This window comes from Pseudophryne corroboree, chromosome 2, assembly GCF_028390025.1.
Source record: "Pseudophryne corroboree isolate aPseCor3 chromosome 2, aPseCor3.hap2, whole genome shotgun sequence".
Classification (NCBI taxonomy): Eukaryota; Metazoa; Chordata; class Amphibia; order Anura; family Myobatrachidae; genus Pseudophryne; species Pseudophryne corroboree.
The window spans coordinates 199988905-200008971 of NC_086445.1; the positions used below are offsets into that span (position 1 = coordinate 199988905).

Genomic DNA, 20067 nt, shown 5'->3' on the forward strand with positions numbered 1-20067 from the left:
TCTAGAGATGAGCGGGTTTGGGTTTTACTCGGTTTTACTCGGATTTACTCGGTTCTCAAAATGGCATCTTATTGGATATCCAAAACAAGACACGTGAGCCAATAAGATGCCATTTTGAGAACCAAGTAAATCCAAACCCAATCATCTCTACTAAAATCACATAATTTGGCCCTTTTTTGTTCCTACAGTATTATTAACCTCAATAACATTCATTTCCAATAAACTACAGTCAATTTTGACCACTTCACAGATCACAATATTGTTTTCATCCAGTTTAAACCAAAAGGTTACACAAGCTAGCTTGCTGATTAAGCTAAGTGACAGCAATGGGCGACACAAACACATGGCAGTTCAGCTTTAATTCACACTCCCCAGCGGCTACTATTGTCTGCAGCCGCTGGAGGAGGGGGTCCTGCCGTGCTGACCGATCAACAGTGATCGGCAGCACGGCAATCAGGGGAGAGTGCAGGGAGGCAGAGGGACATTCCGGTCCCTCTGACAGCAACGGCGGAGGAAAGTCTCCCTTCCCTGCCGCTGCTTACACTGTTTATCTGACTGGTCGCCTCCTGTGGGACCATGTCATCTGATGCGACCATGCCAGGCAAGTGGTTAAAAAAAAAGGAGGCTGCACATCTCTACATATTACATAATATAAGTCAAAGGGATTGTTCAAGGAGATAAATAAAAGTAATGACCACGCTGAGATAGTTCTCACTGTCATTATTTTAACCGTCCAAAGTGAAACTTCTTGTAGCAGATGATCCCATCCCAAAATCAAACTGGGGATTTATTAACAATAGTTTAAACAATTTTTGAGATTTGTTTCAAAATTTTTAAAACTTTTTGAGAAAATAAATATGTTCTTTTTGATTGAAACTTACTGCTGTTATATAAAAGTCTGTGAAAAGAGGTTTAAAATTAAACCTTGCCCATGGGGGTTATTAAGAGTTGTTAGCAAACTAAAAAAGTAAGCAATTGGGCAAAACCGTGTTACACTACAGGTGGGGCAGATGTAACATGTGCAGAGAGATTTAGATTTGTGTAGGTTATATTGTTTCCGTGCATGGTAAATACTGGCTGCTTTATTTTGACACTGCAATTTAGATTTCTGTTTGAACACATCCCACCCAAATCTCTCTCTCTCTCTGCACAAGTTACATTCTTTCCCACCTGCAGTGCATCATGGTTTTGCCCAATTGGTAACTTTTTTGTTTGCCAACAACTCCGAATAACCCACCCAAGTCTCTAGCTGAATTAGGTGAACTGCAGATGCAATTTTAAAAAATTAAAAAAGTGCAGCTTTTACAGCATATACCTTAAATACCAATGTACATATTAGCCAAGATTTTGAAGTTATCTTCCCACCCAAGGCATCAATTAATATACCAAATTTCATTACAATCTGAAACGGTCAGTTTGAAACCCTGTGTTGATTTGGTGTGGAATAACCCGACTTGCTTCACTAATATCGTCACTACTTGGCTCCCTTTTTCCATAGATAAATGTTTCATAAACCTACACTTTCATCGACAGATGATCTATAGAACTGTGCAAACTGCATTCAAATCCATCCAGTGGTTCTTAAGATTAGCCTGAACAAACAGACACCTACTGGAGACTTTATTTTAAACTATGTAGCTAATACTATGAGCATGTCCAGGGGTGTAATTAGAAATATTGTAGAACCCAAGACAAGGTCCCCTATGTACCACACAATGGTGAAAAATATACACGTGTAACGTTAATAAGGAAGCTGGGTCCCTCTCAGATTTGGGCACCATAGCAGCTGCACCATCTGCCCCTGTGACAGCTACGCCCTTGGTTGAATTGCTGCTTAAAGATTGGTATAAATTTTATACAGCTTATATAGGTTACATTCCATGTATTCCAGTATAACTAGGAATGGCTGGTGTGTTAATTGATATATAATTATAGTAATCCAACTTATCCTGCTAGAATGTTACAGTGGCTTATAAATATTAATTTCAAGTGTGATGGGTTTTTTTCTGATTTTTTTTTTCTACTTTCAAATGTGGTTTGGTTTGTTACCATTTGTTTTTAAGTCACATTTCATCTTATGATATGGTTTGTTGGTGCATATAGTACATATTTTAAATGTTAAATATACACCACTAGTCTAACATATACAGATATATAAATCAAGATGAGGCTATACAAAAGATTTTATATTATTGCTTATCGCTGTGATAGGAAATTGTGTATCATGGCAATTACTAATATAATTTTAACGAGGCAGGTGAGTGATACTCCGATCTCCAGTGATACTGACTTGAAGCTGCTAAATCAGTCTTAAAAAATATTTGAATTAATTATAAAATAATGAAATATAAATAAATGTGTTATATGTACCACTATATTCAACACGCAACTGTAAATCGTACACTCTGCATCACCCGTACTTGTATATGCTCAGCACTGTAATACAGTATATGCAGCACAAACAAAATACACAAAATATGCTCAAATAGGCATTTGTTCAACTCTGCCCCAACCCCTTAATGTCATTTGGTCTACTACATTAAAGAACATTAGAAACATGATATGTTTAGCTATGGAAACTTACTGAACTGGTGGTGTGGGTAGGGCAGAACAGCAGAGATGGGGACAAGGCCAGACAGGGAGGGATGGGGCGGAGACAGAGGTGACCTGAAGAAAGAATGATTAAATGATCTGAAACGTTGGAATAGATTTGCCACTTCTAGTGCTGGTGTTTCTGCATTTAACAAGTCCCGTGAGTGTGGCCCTTATTTGCATATATACTTTTTAACAATGAAATGTGGGGCCTTTATCCTAAATACTAAATGTGGGGGCTAACATTTTATTATATGTGGTGGCTAGTATTTTAGTGGTGGGGTTAATTGAGGAAAGAGAGGCCTAAATATTAATTGTGGGCTTTACTAATTTGGAGGCCCATTTATCAACAACTATTTAAAACTCTTTGTGTATGATAAATGGTGCTCCCATCTATCAGCTCCCAACTTCGTTGAAGGAGGCACATTCCCAATTTTCATCACCTTGGAGGCATGTCCAGCACTCCCCAAGCAGCTGTATTGCCCCCCCCCCCCCCCCCCACACACACATCTATTCAGTAATCACCCTATCAAATGCTCCCACCACCTACAGGATATTGCAGCTCGCAGGCGGGACAGGTGGACGAAGAATGAAAAATGGGACTGTCCCGCTGGGAGGTATACCTAGTACTCAGCTTTCCAGGTGGTAAATAGCTTGGAAATGCTTGGAAGCAAATGCTGCTCTTCGCTTATATTCAGATTTGACCACATCCATTAAGCTGAACGCCACTATCCACTTGTGAGAACAGTCATCATCACATGCCCAAAACACACCCTCTGAACACTTAGCCTACGTGCAAACACCCAGTTGCCACCCATTTACACCCACTCAATTGGAGATCTGAATCGTCTATAAGGATCAAGGATGAGTATGCTAAGTTAATGAGCACGCTGCATGTGAAAAATCATATGATCCTTCTGCAAAACAGAATTGTGTGAAAACTGGATCATTGTCTTTGCGCTGGGATTGTGTTCATTTTCATTTTTTAAATGATCTCATCTAAAGTGTGGGTATGTCTTCCCGAAAGGCAGAATCCCCATTTACATCAACACAGGGCTGTGCAGAAAAGACCATTTTATCACACTTATGCTGTTACGCGTACAGGAGTCAGAAATAATACTTGGAGAGTTTCCTCTCCTCTCACAATAGCAGCATACTCCTCCTTTCCTCCTTTCTCATTGCACAGGGTTTCCTGCCCTGTTCTGATCCAGAAATCCTGAATTACAGGACACATCCGGCAGGAGCTTGGCCTTTCTCCAGGCCTCACCACTGTGGTCCTGAGTGGATTTGGCAGGCATTTGTTGTTGCCATGGATACACACAGTGTGCTGTAGGGCACCCCGCCTTGCCCTTAGTTCGAAGGGAATATTTGCAAAGCTTTTCCCATTATATATCATTTCAAGCCTGACATGCTCAATTAACCATTTGTCCAGGAGCTCTACTATATAATATAACCATAAAGGTTCAGTTGCTCTAGTTTCTAAAGTCATTCAGTTAAGCTTTAGTCCAGCTACTGAACGAAAACACATTTGCATTCAAATTAAAATAAATAAAAAATGCTATTTAACATAATAAAATATTCCTCAACGGCATAAATTATATGGGAGTTGTAAAACAATAGACGGAGAAGCAGGTTACTGTGCCATGTGTGGGCCATTAAAAGCTTTCATAGTTTCCAGGGACAATATAGGCCCTCATTCCGAGTCGTTCGCTCTGTATTTTTCATCGCATCGCAATGAAAATCCGCTTAGTACGCATGCGCAATATTCGCACTGCGACTGCGCCAAGTAATTTAACAATGAAGATAGTATTTTTACTCACGGCTTTTTCATTGCTCCGGCGATCGTAATGTGATTGACAGGAAATGGGTGTTACTGGGCGGAAACACAGCGTTTTATGGGCGTGTGGATGAAAACGCTACCGTTTCCGGAAAAAACGCAGGAGTGGCTGGAGAAACGGGGGAGTGTCTGAGCGAACGCTGGGTGTGTTTGTGACGTCAAACCAGGAACGACAAGCACTGAACTGATCGCACAGGCAGAGTAAGGTTGAAGTTACTCAGAAACTGCAAAGTAGTTAGTAATCGCAATATTGCGAATACATCGGTCGCAATTTTAAGAAGCTAAGATATACTCCCAGTAGGCGTAGGCTTAGCGTGTGTAACTCTGCTAAATTCGCCTTGCGACCGATCAACTCGGAATGAGGGCCATAGTACAGTAGCAATGCATAAACATACGGTATTTAGTATGGCGGTAAAGAAAGGACAGCTATAATCAGTCCACTCCAACAATGCAGAAAAGATCTAACAACACACTAAGGGGGATCCGGTTAAGATCCCAGTGTTCGGGATACTGGCAGTCGGAATACTGCCGCTGGAATTCCGAAACTGCTCAGAATACAGATGCCGGGATCCTGACATGGATAGCAATGCCAGAGCAGGGATCGCTGAGAGGTAAGCCACCCCGGGTGGTGGTTAGGTTTAGGCTGCAGGGGGGGGGGGGGGGGGTTATGGTTAGGCAGCACGGGTGAGGGTTAGGGGTTGGGCTGCAGGGGAAGGGGGGTTAAGTTTAGGATGCGGGCAGTGGGGGGTAGAGTTAGTCAGCACTGGGGAGGGTTAGGGATTAGGGATTAGGAGTAGCATACTTACTTAGTAGGTGTCGGGATCCTGAGCGTTGGGATGCTGCTGTCCACTGGCGTGTTTATATTAGGGTGCAGCGTGTTCTGTACACCCGGGCCTCTAAGTCCACACTGCACCCATTTCTTGAATACTTACCCCTCCTTAGTCCTATGACGATGGCAGCAGCGCTGTAGCAATCACTGTGAAACTGTCATGGTAGCCATTTTCCCAGCATTTTGCGCATGCGCAGTAGAGAAATTGTTGGAAAAATGGCTGCCGCGAAACATACTGAAGAAAAGTGCATGCCAATTAGAGTCTGAGCCCTCTAGGGCTCAGACTCTACAGCGATACAGGCATAGGCGTGCGCACGGGGGGTGCCTGGTGCACACAGGCACCCTCTAATGTCTGGCACCCCCCCCCCTCCGCACACACGCGCACGCCTGTTGCTGCTACTGCCGATTCCCGCCTCAGTCTGACGCTGAACTTGAAGGGAGGAGAGCGCTGCGCGCGTCTCTCCTGCCCCTCACTGTGTGTCCCTGTCTCCGGCAGTCATTTACAATGTCTCTCGGCTGTCAGCCAATCAGAGCTCGTGGACCGGCTCTTGAGTGGCTGCTGGCCCGTGAGCTCTGATTGGCTCACAAGCCGGTGCCATATTTCAAATGGCCGCCGGAGACAGCCAGGGTGTTAGTGAAGTGAGGCACAGGAGAGATGTGTGCTGCGCTCTCCTCCCCTCAGCGTCAGAGACGGAAATCGGCGGCACTGGCAACAGAGGAGGGTGAGCACAAATGGGGGCATATGTATCTGGCACCACTGGGGGCATTTATGTATCTGGCACCACTGGGGGCATATGTATCTGGCACCACTAGGGGCATTTATGTATCTGACACCACTGTGGGCATTTATGTATCTGGCACCACTGGGGGTATATGTATCTCTCACCACTGGGGGCATTTATGCATCTGGCACCACTGGGGGCATATGTATCTGGCACCGCTGGGGGCATTTATGTATCTGACACCGTTGGGGGCATATGTATCTGGCACGCTGGGGGCATATGTATCGGGCACCGCTGGGGGCATATGTATCTGGCACTGCTGGGGGCATTTGTGAATCTGACACCTCTGGGGGTATTGAGTAAGGTGTACCGCTGGGGGCATATGTTTATATTGCTTTGAGTTCCAATAGGCGGTGCTAGACACGCCTAATAGGCGGTGCTATACACGCCTAGTAGGTGGTGCCAAACACACCCCTCCGACGGTTCACCACCTAATAAAATGTTTTAAGTGCTTTATCTGACATGGTCGCACAGGATGCGACCAGTCAGAGAGACAGTGTTTGCAATGGCAGCGAAGGGAAACTTCCCTCCGCTGCAGCTGTCAGAGGGACCGGAAGGTCCCTCTGCCTCCCTGCACTCTCCCTCACTGATTGCCGTGCTGCCGATCACTGCTGATCGGTCAGCACGGCAGGATCCCCCACTTCCAGTGGCTGCAGACAATAGCAGCCGCTGGTAAGGGTAAACCAACCCCCCCCCCCCCCAAGCCACCCCCAGCCGCCCCCTGTGTACCTGGCAGCTGCCTGGGGTGTAAAAACTAAAGTTGCGATGGTCGCAATGTTACCGATGTTCCAATGGTCGCTATGTTCCCGATCGATGTTCCTATGTTTGGGGGGGGTTAAAAAAAATCGTCAGTTAAGTGGCATCCCAATCGCCGGGATCCAGATACCATCCCCCCCAAGGCGCTAATGACAATATGGTGGTTTAGTGTATATATAAATATAAATAAGCCTCTTTTAATAAAAAATTAGGATTATGAAAAATTATTTTTAGTAAATTGTGAACCTAAGCAGCCATTTGACTAAACCTCTGTAATGATTTAAATAAAACAAAGACAACTAAAATTGTTAAACAGCGCTAGATAGTCACAATATGGAGAGTATTCTTGATAAAACCATTTAATAAAAAATAAAAAAATGTAATTAGATACAATAAAGTCAAAGCAAAATAAATGTTGAGGATATCACCCTAGTAGAGTCAGATACAGTGTTTCAATAAGTACTGTATATTTTGTCAATACGTGCAATATGATGTCTGAACAATCTCTTACCTGAATCTACAGGGATAACAAGTTAATTAGCGTGCACAGAAATTCTAAGCTTTAGAGGTGATTAGCCTGCTGATTAGTTGTAAGCAATATCCTATATGGTACACAGTCATAAAAAAGGATTAAAGCTGATTTCTCTCATTAGACCAGTAGTTTCAACCTTTTCAAACTCGTGACGCACTAAACAAGATTAAATTTGCCAGGGCACACAATCAGTTTAAAAAAAAAAATCAAATATAATATATATATAATAACAAATATCAACATATATTTAATATATGTTGATATTTGTTATTATTTTTCTTAAAATGCGTAGCAATAAATAGGTTTTACTTATATAAGTATATCAGTGGTTCATGTATAGAAACAGGTGATCTCAGCTTGCGCTTACAACAAAACAGTGACTGCCAGTGATATCAATGCAGAGCCTTCACCAAAGAGCCCAAAATACAAACATAGAATAAAAAGTGATATCACACGGCGCTACCATTCAGAAAATGCATATAAATATACAACCATTCACATAGATTTAGGCCTCCAAGATCTGAAATTCAGAAGGAGAGCAAATAATGGTGTAGTACAAAAAACAGAGTAAAAAATAATGAATTTTATTGGTCCCACTCACAATTGAGCAAAAGATAATTTGCATATCATCCTCATATGGCATGTATCTTCAATCTTTAGATCGTCCTCTTTAAAACTGTCCTTCCTCAGAAGCATCTGAGGAAGGACAGTAGTGTCCGAAAACGCGTTAAAGCAGCAGGGACTTTTCTTTTGGACCTATCCAGTGGCAGCACCAGCGGTATCCAGTGGGATTCTCTTTCTGTGGTATCCGGAGCCTTAGAGGGACTTTTTCACGTGACCTTATACATCTAGTGTCGATTTGGATCTTTTGGTGCCCCATATTGGTGATATGTCTGAATTGTTTTTATCTTTGTGAGTGCATTTTGTTATTAAATACGTGGTTTTATTTTAAAAAAAACAGTATTGCACTATATTATTCGTTTGAAGTTTCAGTTTTAAAGAGGACGATCTAAAGATTGAAGATACATGCCATATGAGGATGATATGCAAATGATCTTTTGCTCAATTGTGAGTGGGACCAATAAAATTCATTATTTTTTACTCAGTTTTTTGTACTACACCATTATTTGCTCTCCTTCTGAATTTCAGATCTTGGAGGCCTAAATCTATGTGAATGGTTGTATATTTATATGCATTTTCTGAATGGTAGCGCCGTGTGATATCACTTTTTATTCTATATCAGTGGTTCACCCATAGTAATGCCATACACCTGCCCCTCATAGTAATGCCACACAACTGCCCCCAAAGCAATGTCACACACCTGCCCACATAGCAATGTCACACACCTGCCCCATAGCAATGTCACACACCTACCCCCGTAGTAATGCCACACACCTGCCCCCCTCAGTAATTCAGTAATGACACACACCTGCCACCATAGTAATGCCACACACCTGCCCTCATAGCAATGTCACACACCTGCCCCCCCAGTAATGACACACACCGGCCCCCCACTGTAATGCCACACACCTGCCTCACATAGTAATGCCACACACCTGCCTCACATAGTAATGCCTCACACCTGCCCTCATAGCAATGTCACACACCTGCTCCCGTAGTAATGACACACACCTGCCCCCCCCCGTAATGACACACACCTGCCCACATAGCAATGTCACACACCTATCCCTCATAGTAATGTCACACACCTGTCCCTCATAGTAATGCCACACACCTGCCTCACATAGTAATGCCACACACCTGCCTCACATAGTAATGCCACACACCTGTCCCTCATAGTAATGCCACACACCTGCCTCACATAGTAATGCCACACACCCTGCCTCACATAGTAATGTCACACACCTGTCCCTCACATAGTAATGTCACACACCTGTCCCTCATAGTAATGCCACACACCTGCCCCCCCTTGTAGTAATGCAACACACCTGCCCCCGATTGCAATGCCACACACCTACCCCCGTAGTAAAGCCACACACCTGCCCCCCTCAGTAATTCAGTAATGACACACACCTGTCACCATAGTAATGCCACACATCTGCCCTCATAGCAATGTCACACACCTACCCTCATAGCAATGTCACACACCTACCCCCGTAGTAATGCCACACACATGCCCCCCCCCCCCCACAGTAATGACACACACCTGCCCTTATAGCAATGTCACACACTTGTCCCTCATAGTAATGCCACACACCTGCCTCACATAGTAATGACACACACCTGCCTCACATAGTAATGACACACACCTGCCTCACATAGTAATGTCACACACCTGTCCATCATAGTAATGCCACACACCTGCCTCACATAGTAATGACACACACCTGCCTCACATAGTAATGCCACACACCTGCCCACATAGTAATGTCACACACCTGCCCCCATAGCAATGTCACACACCTGCCCCCCCATAGTAATGCAACACACCTGCCCCCCACTGCAATGCCACACACCTGCCTCACATAGTAATGTCACACACCTGCCCCCCACAGTAATGACACACACCTGCCTCACATAGTAATGTCACACACCTGCCCCCCACAGTAATGCCACACACCTGCCCCCCAGTGGTGACCAGAAAATAATCTTTCCCTCTCAGTGGGGAGAAGTGAGGAGCCGGCTCTCACGGAAGTGCAGCGCTGCCCAAGCAGGTTACCGATGGCAGTGGCAGTCGGACGGGCATCTCTTGTGGGGGGTGGCACACCTGGCAATTGCTCGAAGCACACTATGTGCCATGTAACACCAGTTGAAAAACATTACTTTAGGCAGTAATATTAAGTGTACACTGGTGACAGGGAGACTGATCAGTTAAATGAAGGCGTTTCACCTGGATAAAAGAAGGTAAATTCTTACTGGTGTCCTGGTTCGTTTTAATGCAGTACCATGATGTATATATCACCGGCTCTTTAGCAGGGATGTGTGGTGAGGTAAATGGCTCAGGAGACACTGGCTGGTACCAGAGCCAGATTTACACACAATACATGAGCCTAGGGGTACATTTGGGCATTATAACAGTAGATACTGCTAGAAATTTGGTGAGATTTGATCGGAGATGTGCGGAAAAGATAGGCAGGGGAGGCACTGCTTCACCTGCCAGACTATTTACTCCAGAGTTTTGACTATAAAACTGATTAGAATAATACAAAGAAGATATTTATAATGTTTTCTTTGTATTTTTCATATATTTTTAATATATTCCCCAGAATCTGATTTCCAGACACATAGCAAGTCGCAGCTACATTGCAAAATATATACCACGTAAGAGCTAGTCATGGATTTAATCAGAAATTGCTCATCTCCACCTGCAGTTTTAAAAAGACATATATTATCCTTTATTATAAAAGGGTATTGCTGCTCCTCATCTCTATGGGGGAAATTCAAGTGTTTTCCGTGCCGGCGGCCACCAGATAGCGCCCGATGGACCAATTCAAGTGTTGTTCCATTTGGGCGGGCACAGCCGCCGGCGCTGACATCACGGTTATGTTGTTCTGTCATTTTGATGGGCTGGTAACTAGTTCTGTATATATGAGCAAGTAATGCATGTTTTGGAGCTGCATTTATAACACCCTTCCAGTCTCCTTGTTAACCATTGTGAGATTTTCTCCCTCTCTAAATTGCCTTTTTTTCCTATCAATAAAAAAAGTGGGTGCTAACCAGTGTTTTACATTTTACGATTTCTTAAAATCACTGAAGGAACATCTGGAATACACGTTTTCAAATAGAATCGGTTTGAAGGATGGTAAAATTATTTTCTATAATCTTTTACATTTTTCTAGAGACTCCATTATCTTTGGAAATAAAGTGTGGTTGATCAGAACAGAATGTAGGCTCATTATCTGATCTTTCTTTATTCATCATAAGTTAATTTCTATGAAGATTACTGACGTCCGGTAATGCTGAATCCAGAAGTTTATCTTGATATCCTTTACTTTTATAGGACTGCACCAGTTCACGAGCCTGTAACTCATTTTATTCTGTCTCTGCAGTTCCTGAGGATATGTCTGAACTGGCCACGTGGGATATTGTTAACCTAAAGTCTGTAGTGTCTACTATTGTAATGTAAAAAGTTGTAGTTATCCTTATCTTTCCTAAATGCCTGGATGATAAACTTTTTTACCCTCCATGGACAGGGCAACATCAAGAAAGGAGAATGCGTGTCCATACAACTTGTGAACTTTAAATTAAATTCAAATTAAAAGCATTAAGAAGTGATTTGCGAAAATACAATTGTGTCCCCATCCAAAATGGAAAACAATGCACTAAACATCTAACAACGTGCAATTTCCCATAAGGCACGTGAGGTACGGGCCTAGGGGCGGCACTTGGATGCTTGTGGTGGTAACGTCAGCCCAAAAAGTAAGTCACTTGGTGTCCCACAAGACAGTCCCCAGACTTGAGGTTTACCCCACTCTGCTCTATTTCTCTTATCATTGGCATTTGAGGAGTGCAATAATGAAGGCATCCATGCCCAATAACTGGTATAATTAGAGGATAATTTACCATTGGCAACTGTGGGGGTCCATAACATGATCAATCCTTACTGCTGCAAATGACAAATTAAAGGAATTCATTTTTGGTGCTATTAACACTCTGCTTTTGCTGGAACAGTGGCTCCAATAAGAGCACAGAAAAAACACAATGTAGCGCTAATGGTCATAAATGAGAGTAGAAGGCCATAAAAACAACACAATTTAATTAAAAAGAGCAAAAATTAATATACATCATAGTGTGCACTTGATAAAATGAATAATCTCCTGTAAATGTAGATGAACGTAACTCCCACTGGGTATACTGATATTAGATGTAGGAAGATTCAATTGACCTGTTCCATTAGAATTAGTCCCAATACAGTTCCATAGGAGGGTATTACAACACAGTTCGAAGAAGTATATTTACCACCGATGTTGGCAAGGTATTTAAGCGAAAACAGCGTCCGCAAAGGCAGTTCCTTGTTAGGTGGCAGCTTGTGTTGGTTGTCAGTTTAGACAGTCCTCCGTCCAATGGATTCTAAGCTTGGTAGCAGAATAGGACTTGGTTCAGGTAGAAGTCTTCCAATCATTCAGTGGGAGTAAACAAACAGCAGCGGGTCTCACCAACGCGTTTCGTTGCGTTCACGCAACTTTTTCAAGGTACTCCTGACCCTGCTGTGAGGGGTTTATATACACCTTTCAATATGGTTGCTCATTTGCATATGTGATGTCACATGACCTTCTCAAACTCATTTAAATGACCAAATAATGACAGACTCAATTCTCATTAAGCGTAAGTAATAAAGTCATTGCATAATTATTACTTTACTACCAGCTTTAGACCTTGCTGATCAATTGGGAATGAGCTGACACTGGGCTGAGCAAGTGCAAGTGGAGGATAAAGGAGAGGGAGGTGAAGACTCTTCTCTGCAAAACAATGTGACAGTATTGTGTAGTATCTAATGGCAGTATCTAATGAGAATGTTGGCTATCAGGGGATCAAGATCTTTTTTATAGCTTCATAAATTTGAGAAGACCACAGCCCTCACTGAAAAATATGGGGACTGCAGTATCCTGAGCTAAACGCAGGAGATAACTTTGATGTCTCTTGCATTCACCCTTTAGTAAATTGCTGAGATACTAGTAACTGCTGTTTCAATATTATTTAAGGGATGAAAAATAGGCCAATAAGGGTGAAATGTATCAACCCTTCTAAAGAGGACAAGTACAGAAGTTCCTCATACCGACCAATCTGCTTCTACCTAGGATGCTCTCTGTATTATATTGTGATCACTGGGACGCTCTTTACGCTGTATATCCATCAGTATGATACTGTATATCCATCAGTATGATGCTATATGCCAAAGATGTCCGCTTCCCTCTAAGGCATGATGCTAGGCTGATTTAGGTGTCTATGTGCTTAGCCCTGCTCAAAGATAAAGTGGAGAGAGATAAACTACCAGTTGCCCATGGGCCCCCACTGGGCGGCATTCACACTTAGCTACATACAGGGGATGGCACAAGGGGGCGAGTACCCCCAGGTCTTTGTCTCTCACAGTGGACCTCCATACTTTTATCATAGCTACAGCAGTGCAGAGCAGGAGCTGCACACCGCAATCTAGAGAAGAGGAGGGGGAGGTGGAGTCCAAGCATGGGGCAGGAGGGCTGCACGGCACTGTGTGACAGTACATATGAATGTGTGTGACTGTATGTATGTGTGTGACTGTATGTGTGTATATGTGTGGGCTGTACAGTACCACAGGGAGGAAAGTTAAGGACGGAATGCTCTCCCTTGCTATACGCGCGAAGAAAGGAGCAGCACAAAGGCGGTGGAGGTGATGTACATGCACCCTGCATGACATGAAATGGGGGTGTGATGTGTGACTACATCCCCTTTTCATGAAGGCTTTCACACAAGTACCTGATCCCTGCATCACAAATATTTGCTCCTTAGGGTCCCCCAGTCTTAACTTTCCCGGGCCCGCCAAAGGCTTTATCCAGCACTGGTACATCCCAAGCATGGAGGCACTCTTGCACATGTGAACTGGTGTTTCTGTGTGGCATAATGTGAACTGGGAGCACTACAGTTTGTTTAACACATTTGTAGTGCAGTATTTACATGTCATACTTTTTAATAACAATGTTAGTATGTGTTATTGAAGATTTTATTGGTAGGTGCCCCACAAGTTAGTTGCTCAGAGCCCCCACTAAACTTTATCCGGACTTGCTGACACTGCACCTTTTAAATACTACCATCTCTCCCTCTACCTGTTTTATCATTGCTTCTATGCAATGATACGAACTGAGAAAACTGGTCACAAGAGTGCAGATGCTGGTGGTTTCAGTCAGTGGGGTGAATAATGGTATGTCATTATATCAGGAGTGTATTAAGAGAGGAGGGGGGCTTGTGTGCAGTCTCTGCCAAGGCCCCCTTCTCTCTCTCTAGCTGGCAGTGTAGTCTCTGGGTGGCGGCGCTAGTAGAGATGAGCGCCGGAAATTTTTCGGGTTTTGTGTTTTGGTTTTGGGTTCGGTTCCGCGGCCGTGTTTTGGGTTCGACCGCGTTTTGGCAAAACCTCACCGAATTTTTTTTGTCGGATTCGGGTGTGTTTTGGATTCGGGTGTTTTTTTAAAAAAAACCTAAAAAACAGCTTAAATCATAGAATTTGGGGGTAATTTTGATCCCAAAGTATTATTAACCTCAAAAAACATAATTTACACTCATTTTCAGCCTATTCTGAACACATCACACCTCACAATATTATTTTTAGTCCTAAAATTTGCACCGAGGTCGCTGTGTGAGTAAGATAAGCGACCCTAGTGGCCGACACAAACACCGGGCCCATCTAGGAGTGGCACTGCAGTGTCACGCAGGATGGCCCTTCCAAAAAACCCTCCCCAAACAGCACATGACGCAAAGAAAAAAAGAGGCGCAATGAGGTAGCTGACTGTGTGAGTAAGATTAGCGACCCTAGTGGCCGACACAAACACCGGGCACATCTAGGAGTGGCACTGCAGTGTCACGCAGGATGTCCCTTCCAAAAAACCCTCCCCAAACAGCACATGACGCAAAGAAAAAAAGAGGCGCAATGAGGTAGCTGTGTGAGTAAGATTAGCGACCCTAGTGGCCGACACAAACACCAGGCCCATCTAGGAGTGGCACTGCAGTGTCACGCAGGATGTCCCTTCCAAAAAACCCTCCCCAATCAGCACATGATGCAAAGAAAAAGAAAAGAAAAAAGAGGTGCAAGATGGAATTATCCTTGGGCCCTCCCACCCACCCTTATGTTGTATAAACAAAACAGGACATGCACACTTTAACCAACCCATCATTTCAGTGACAGGGTCTGCCACACGACTGTGACTGATATGACGGGTTGGTTTGGACCCCCCCCAAAAAAGAAGCAATTAATCTCTCCTTGCACAAACTGGCTCTACAGAGGCAAGATGTCCACCTCATCTTCACCCTCCGATATATCACCGTGTACATCCCCCTCCTCACAGATTATCAATTCGTCCCCACTGGAATCCACCATCTCAGCTCCCTGTGTACTTTGTGGAGGCAATTGCTGCTGGTCAATGTCTCCGCGGAGGAATTGATTATAATTCATTTTAATGAACATCATCTTCTCCACATTTTCTGGATGTAACCTCGTACGCCGATTGCTGACAAGGTGAGCGGCGGCACTAAACACTCTTTCGGAGTACACACTTGTGGGAGGGCAACTTAGGTAGAATAAAGCCAGTTTGTGCAAGGGCCTCCAAATTGCCTCTTTTTCCTGCCAGTATAAGTACGGACTGTGTGACGTGCCTACTTGGATGCGGTCACTCATATAATCCTCCACCATTCTATCAATGTTGAGAGAATCATATGCAGTGACAGTAGACGACATGTCCGTAATCGTTGTCAGGTCCTTCAGTCCGGACCAGATGTCAGCATCAGCAGTCGCTCCAGACTGCCCTGCATCACCGCCAGCGGGTGGGCTCGGAATTCTGAGCCTTTTCCTCGCACCCCCAGTTGCGGGAGAATGTGAAGGAGGAGATGTTGACAGGTCGCGTTCCGCTTGACTTGACAATTTTGTCACCAGCAGGTCTTTCAACCCCAGCAGACCTGTGTCTGCCGGAAAGAGAGATCCAAGGTAGGCTTTAAATCTAGGATCGAGCACGGTGGCCAAAATGTAGTGCTCTGATTTCAACAGATTGACCACCCGTGAATCCTTGTTAAGCGAATTAAGGGCTGCATCCACAAGTCCCACATGCCTAGCGGAATCGCTCCGTGTTAGCTCCTTCTTCAATGCCTCCAGCTTCTTCTGCAAAAGCCTGATGAGGGGAATGACCTGACTCAGGCTGGCAGTGTCTGAACTGACTTCACGTGTGGCAAGTTCAAAGGGCATCAGAACCTTGCACAACGTTGAAATCATTCTCCACTGCACTTGAGACAGGTGCATTCCATCTCCTATATCGTGCTCAATTGTATAGGCTTGAATGGCCTTTTGCTGCTCCTCCAACCTCTGAAGCATATAGAGGGTTGAATTCCACCTCGTTACCACTTCTTGCTTCAGATGATGGCAGGGCAGGTTCAGTAGTTTTTGGTGGTGCTCCAGTCTTCTGTACGTGGTGCCTGTACGCCGAAAGTGTCCCGCAATTTTTCTGGCCACCGACAGCATCTCTTGCACGCCCCTGTCGTTTTTTAAAAAATTCTGCACCACCAAATTCAAGGTATGTGCAAAACATGGGACGTGCTGGAATTTGCCCATATTTAATGCACACACAATATTGCTGGCGTTGTCCGATGCCACAAATCCACAGGAGAGTCCAATTGGGGTAAGCCATTCCGCGATGATCTTCCTCAGTTGCCGTAAGAGGTTTTCAGCTGTGTGCGTATTCTGGAAAGCGGTGATACAAAGCGTAGCCTGCCTAGGAAAGAGTTGGCGTTTGCGAGATGCTGCTACTGGTGCCGCCGCTGCTGTTCTTGCGGCGGGAGTCCATACATCTACCCAGTGGGCTGTCACAGTCATATAGTCCTGACCCTGCCCTGCTCCACTTGTCCACATGTCCGTGGTTAAGTGGACATTGGGTACAACTGCATTTTTTAGGACACTGGTGAGTCTTTTTCTGACGTCCGTGTACATTCTCGGTATCGCCTGCCTAGAGAAGTGGAACCTAGATGGTATTTGGTAACGGGGGCACACTGCCTCAATAAATTGTCTAGTTCCCTGTGAACTAACGGCGGATACCGGACGCACGTCTAACACCAACATAGTTGTCAAGGACTCAGTTATCCGCTTTGCAGTAGGATGACTGCTGTGATATTTCATCTTCCTCGCAAAGGACTGTTGAACAGTCAATTGCTTACTGGAAGTAGTACAAGTGGGCTTACGACTTCCCCTCTGGGATGACCATCGACTCCCAGCGGCAACAACAGCAGCGCCAGCAGCAGTAGGCGTTACACGCAAGGATGCATCGGAGGAATCCCAGGCAGGAAAGGACTCGTCAGACTTGCCAGTGACATGGCCTGCAGGACTATTGGCATTCCTGGGGAAGGAGGAAATTGACACTGAGGGAGTTGGTGGGGTGGTTTGCGTGAGCTTGGTTACAAGAGGAAGGGATTTACTGGTCAGTGGACTGCTTCCGCTGTCACCCAAAGTTTTTGAACTTGTCACTGACTTATTATGAATGCGCTGCAGGTGACGTATAAGGGAGGATGTTCCGAGGTGGTTAACGTCCTTACCCCTACTTATTACAGCTTGACAAAGGGAACACACGGCTTGACACCTGTTGTCCGCATTTCTGGTGAAATACCTCCACACCGAAGAGCTGATTTTTTTGGTATTTTCACCTGGCATGTCAACGGCCATATTCCTCCCACGGACAACAGGTGTCTCCCCGGGTGCCTGACTTAAACAAACCACCTCACCATCAGAATCCTCCTGGTCAATTTCCTCCCCAGCGCCAGCAACACCCATATCCTCCTCATCCTGGTGTACTTCAACACTGACATCTTCAATCTGACTATCAGGAACTGGACTGCGGGTGCTCCTTCCAGCACTTGCAGGGGGCATGCAAATAGTGGAAGGCGCATGCTCTTCACGTCCAGTGTTGGGAAGGTCAGGCATCGCAAACGACACAATTGGACTCTCCTTGTGGATTTGGGATTTCAAAGAACGCACAGTTCTTTGCGGTGCTTTTGCCAGCTTGAGTCTTTTCAGTTTTCTAGCGAGAGGCTGAGTGCTTCCATCCTCATGTGAAGCTGAACCACTAGCCATGAACATAGGCCAGGGCCTCAGCCGTTCCTTGCCACTCCGTGTGGTAAATGGCATATTGGCAAGTTTACGCTTCTCCTCCGACAATTTTATTTTAGGTTTTGGAGTCCTTTTTTTTCTGATATTTGGTGTTTTGGATTTGACATGCTCTGTACTATGACATTGGGCATCGGCCTTGGCAGACGACGTTGCTGGCATTTCATCGTCTCGGCCATGACTAGTGGCAGCAGCTTCAGCACGAGGTGGAAGTGGATCTTGATCTTTCCCTAATTTTGGAACCTCAACTTTTTTGTTCTCCATATTTTATAGGCAGAACTAAAAGGCACCTCAGGTAAACAATGGAGATGGATGGATTGGATAGTTTACTAGTATACAATTATGGACGGACTGCCACGGTTAGGTGGTATAAAAAAACCACGGTTAGGTGGTATATATTATAATAATAATACAATTATGGATGGACGGACTGCCTGCCGACTGCCGACACAGAGGTAGCCACAGCCGTGAACTACCGCACTGTACACTGGTTGATAAAGAGATAGTAGTATACTCGTAACAACTAGTATGACACTATGACGACGGTATAAAGAATGAAAAAAAAACCACGGTTAGGTGGTATATATTATAATAATAATACAATTATGGATGGACGGACTGCCTGCCGACTGCCGACACAGAGGTAGCCACAGCCGTGAACTACCGCACTGTACACTGGTTGATAAAGAGATAGTAGTATACTCGTAACAATTAGGATGACACTATGACGGTATAAAGAATGAAAAAAAAACCACGGTTAGGTGGTAGGTATATAATAATAAATAATACAATTCTGGTCGGACGGACTGCCTGCCGTGTGCCGACACAGAGGTAGCCACAGCCGTGAACTACCGCACTGTACACTGGTTGATAAAGAGATAGTAGTATACTCGTAACAATTAGGATGACACTATGACGGTATAAAGAATGAAAAAAAAACCACGGTTAGGTGGTAGGTATATAATAATAAATAATACAATTCTGGTCGGACGGACTGCCTGCCGTGTGCCGACACAGAGGTAGCCACAGCCGTGAACTACCGCACTGTACACTGGTTGATAAAGAGATAGTAGTATACTCGTAACAATTAGGATGACACTATGACGGTATAAAGAATGAAAAAAAAACCACGGTTAGGTGGTAGGTATATAATAATAAATAATACAATTCTGGTCGGACGGACTGCCTGCCGTGTGCCGACACAGAGGTAGCCACAGCCGTGAACTACCGCACTGTACACTGGTTGATAAAGAGATAGTAGTATACTCGTAACAATTAGGATGACACTATGACGGTATAAAGAATGAAAAAAAAACCACGGTTAGGTGGTAGGTATATAATAATAAATAATACAATTCTGGTCGGACGGACTGCCTGCCGTGTGCCGACACAGAGGTAGCCACAGCCGTGAACTACCGCACTGTACACTGGTTGATAAAGAGATAGTAGTATACTCGTAACAATTAGGATGACACTATGACGGTATAAAGAATGAAAAAAAAACCACGGTTAGGTGGTAGGTATATAATAATAAATAATACAATTCTGGTCGGACGGACTGCCTGCCGTGTGCCGACACAGAGGTAGCCACAGCCGTGAACTACCGCACTGTACTGTGTCTGCTGCTAATATAGACTGGTTGATATTTAAAGAGATATTAGTAGTATACAACAATACTATACTGGTGGTCAGGCACTGGTCACCACTCCTGCAGCAAAAGTGTGCACTGTTAATTAATATAATTGTACTCCTGGCTCCTGCTAACAACCTGCAGTGCTCCCCAGTCTCCCCCACAATTAATTATAAGCTTTTAATTTATACATTGATGACTGTGCAGCACACTGGGCTGAGCTGAGTGCACACAGACTGAGTCACACTGTGTGACTGACTGTGCTGTGTATCGTTTTTTTTTTCAGGCAGAGAACGGATATAGCAGAGAGAAGTGAACGG

At 44.4% G+C, this 20067-nt stretch overlaps 1 protein-coding gene and 1 long non-coding RNA gene across 2 annotated transcripts in view; one reads left to right on the forward strand and one right to left on the reverse strand.

Moving 5' to 3' along the window:
* The window catches only part of RAPGEF3 (Rap guanine nucleotide exchange factor 3), a 369364-nt gene that overhangs the window by 294769 nt on the left and 54528 nt on the right, over positions 1–20067 (reverse strand). The window lies entirely within an intron of this gene.
* Positions 1–20067, forward strand: part of LOC135008718 (uncharacterized) — a 176696-nt gene that overhangs the window by 103133 nt on the left and 53496 nt on the right. The gene's annotated exons all lie outside the window — the stretch shown is intronic.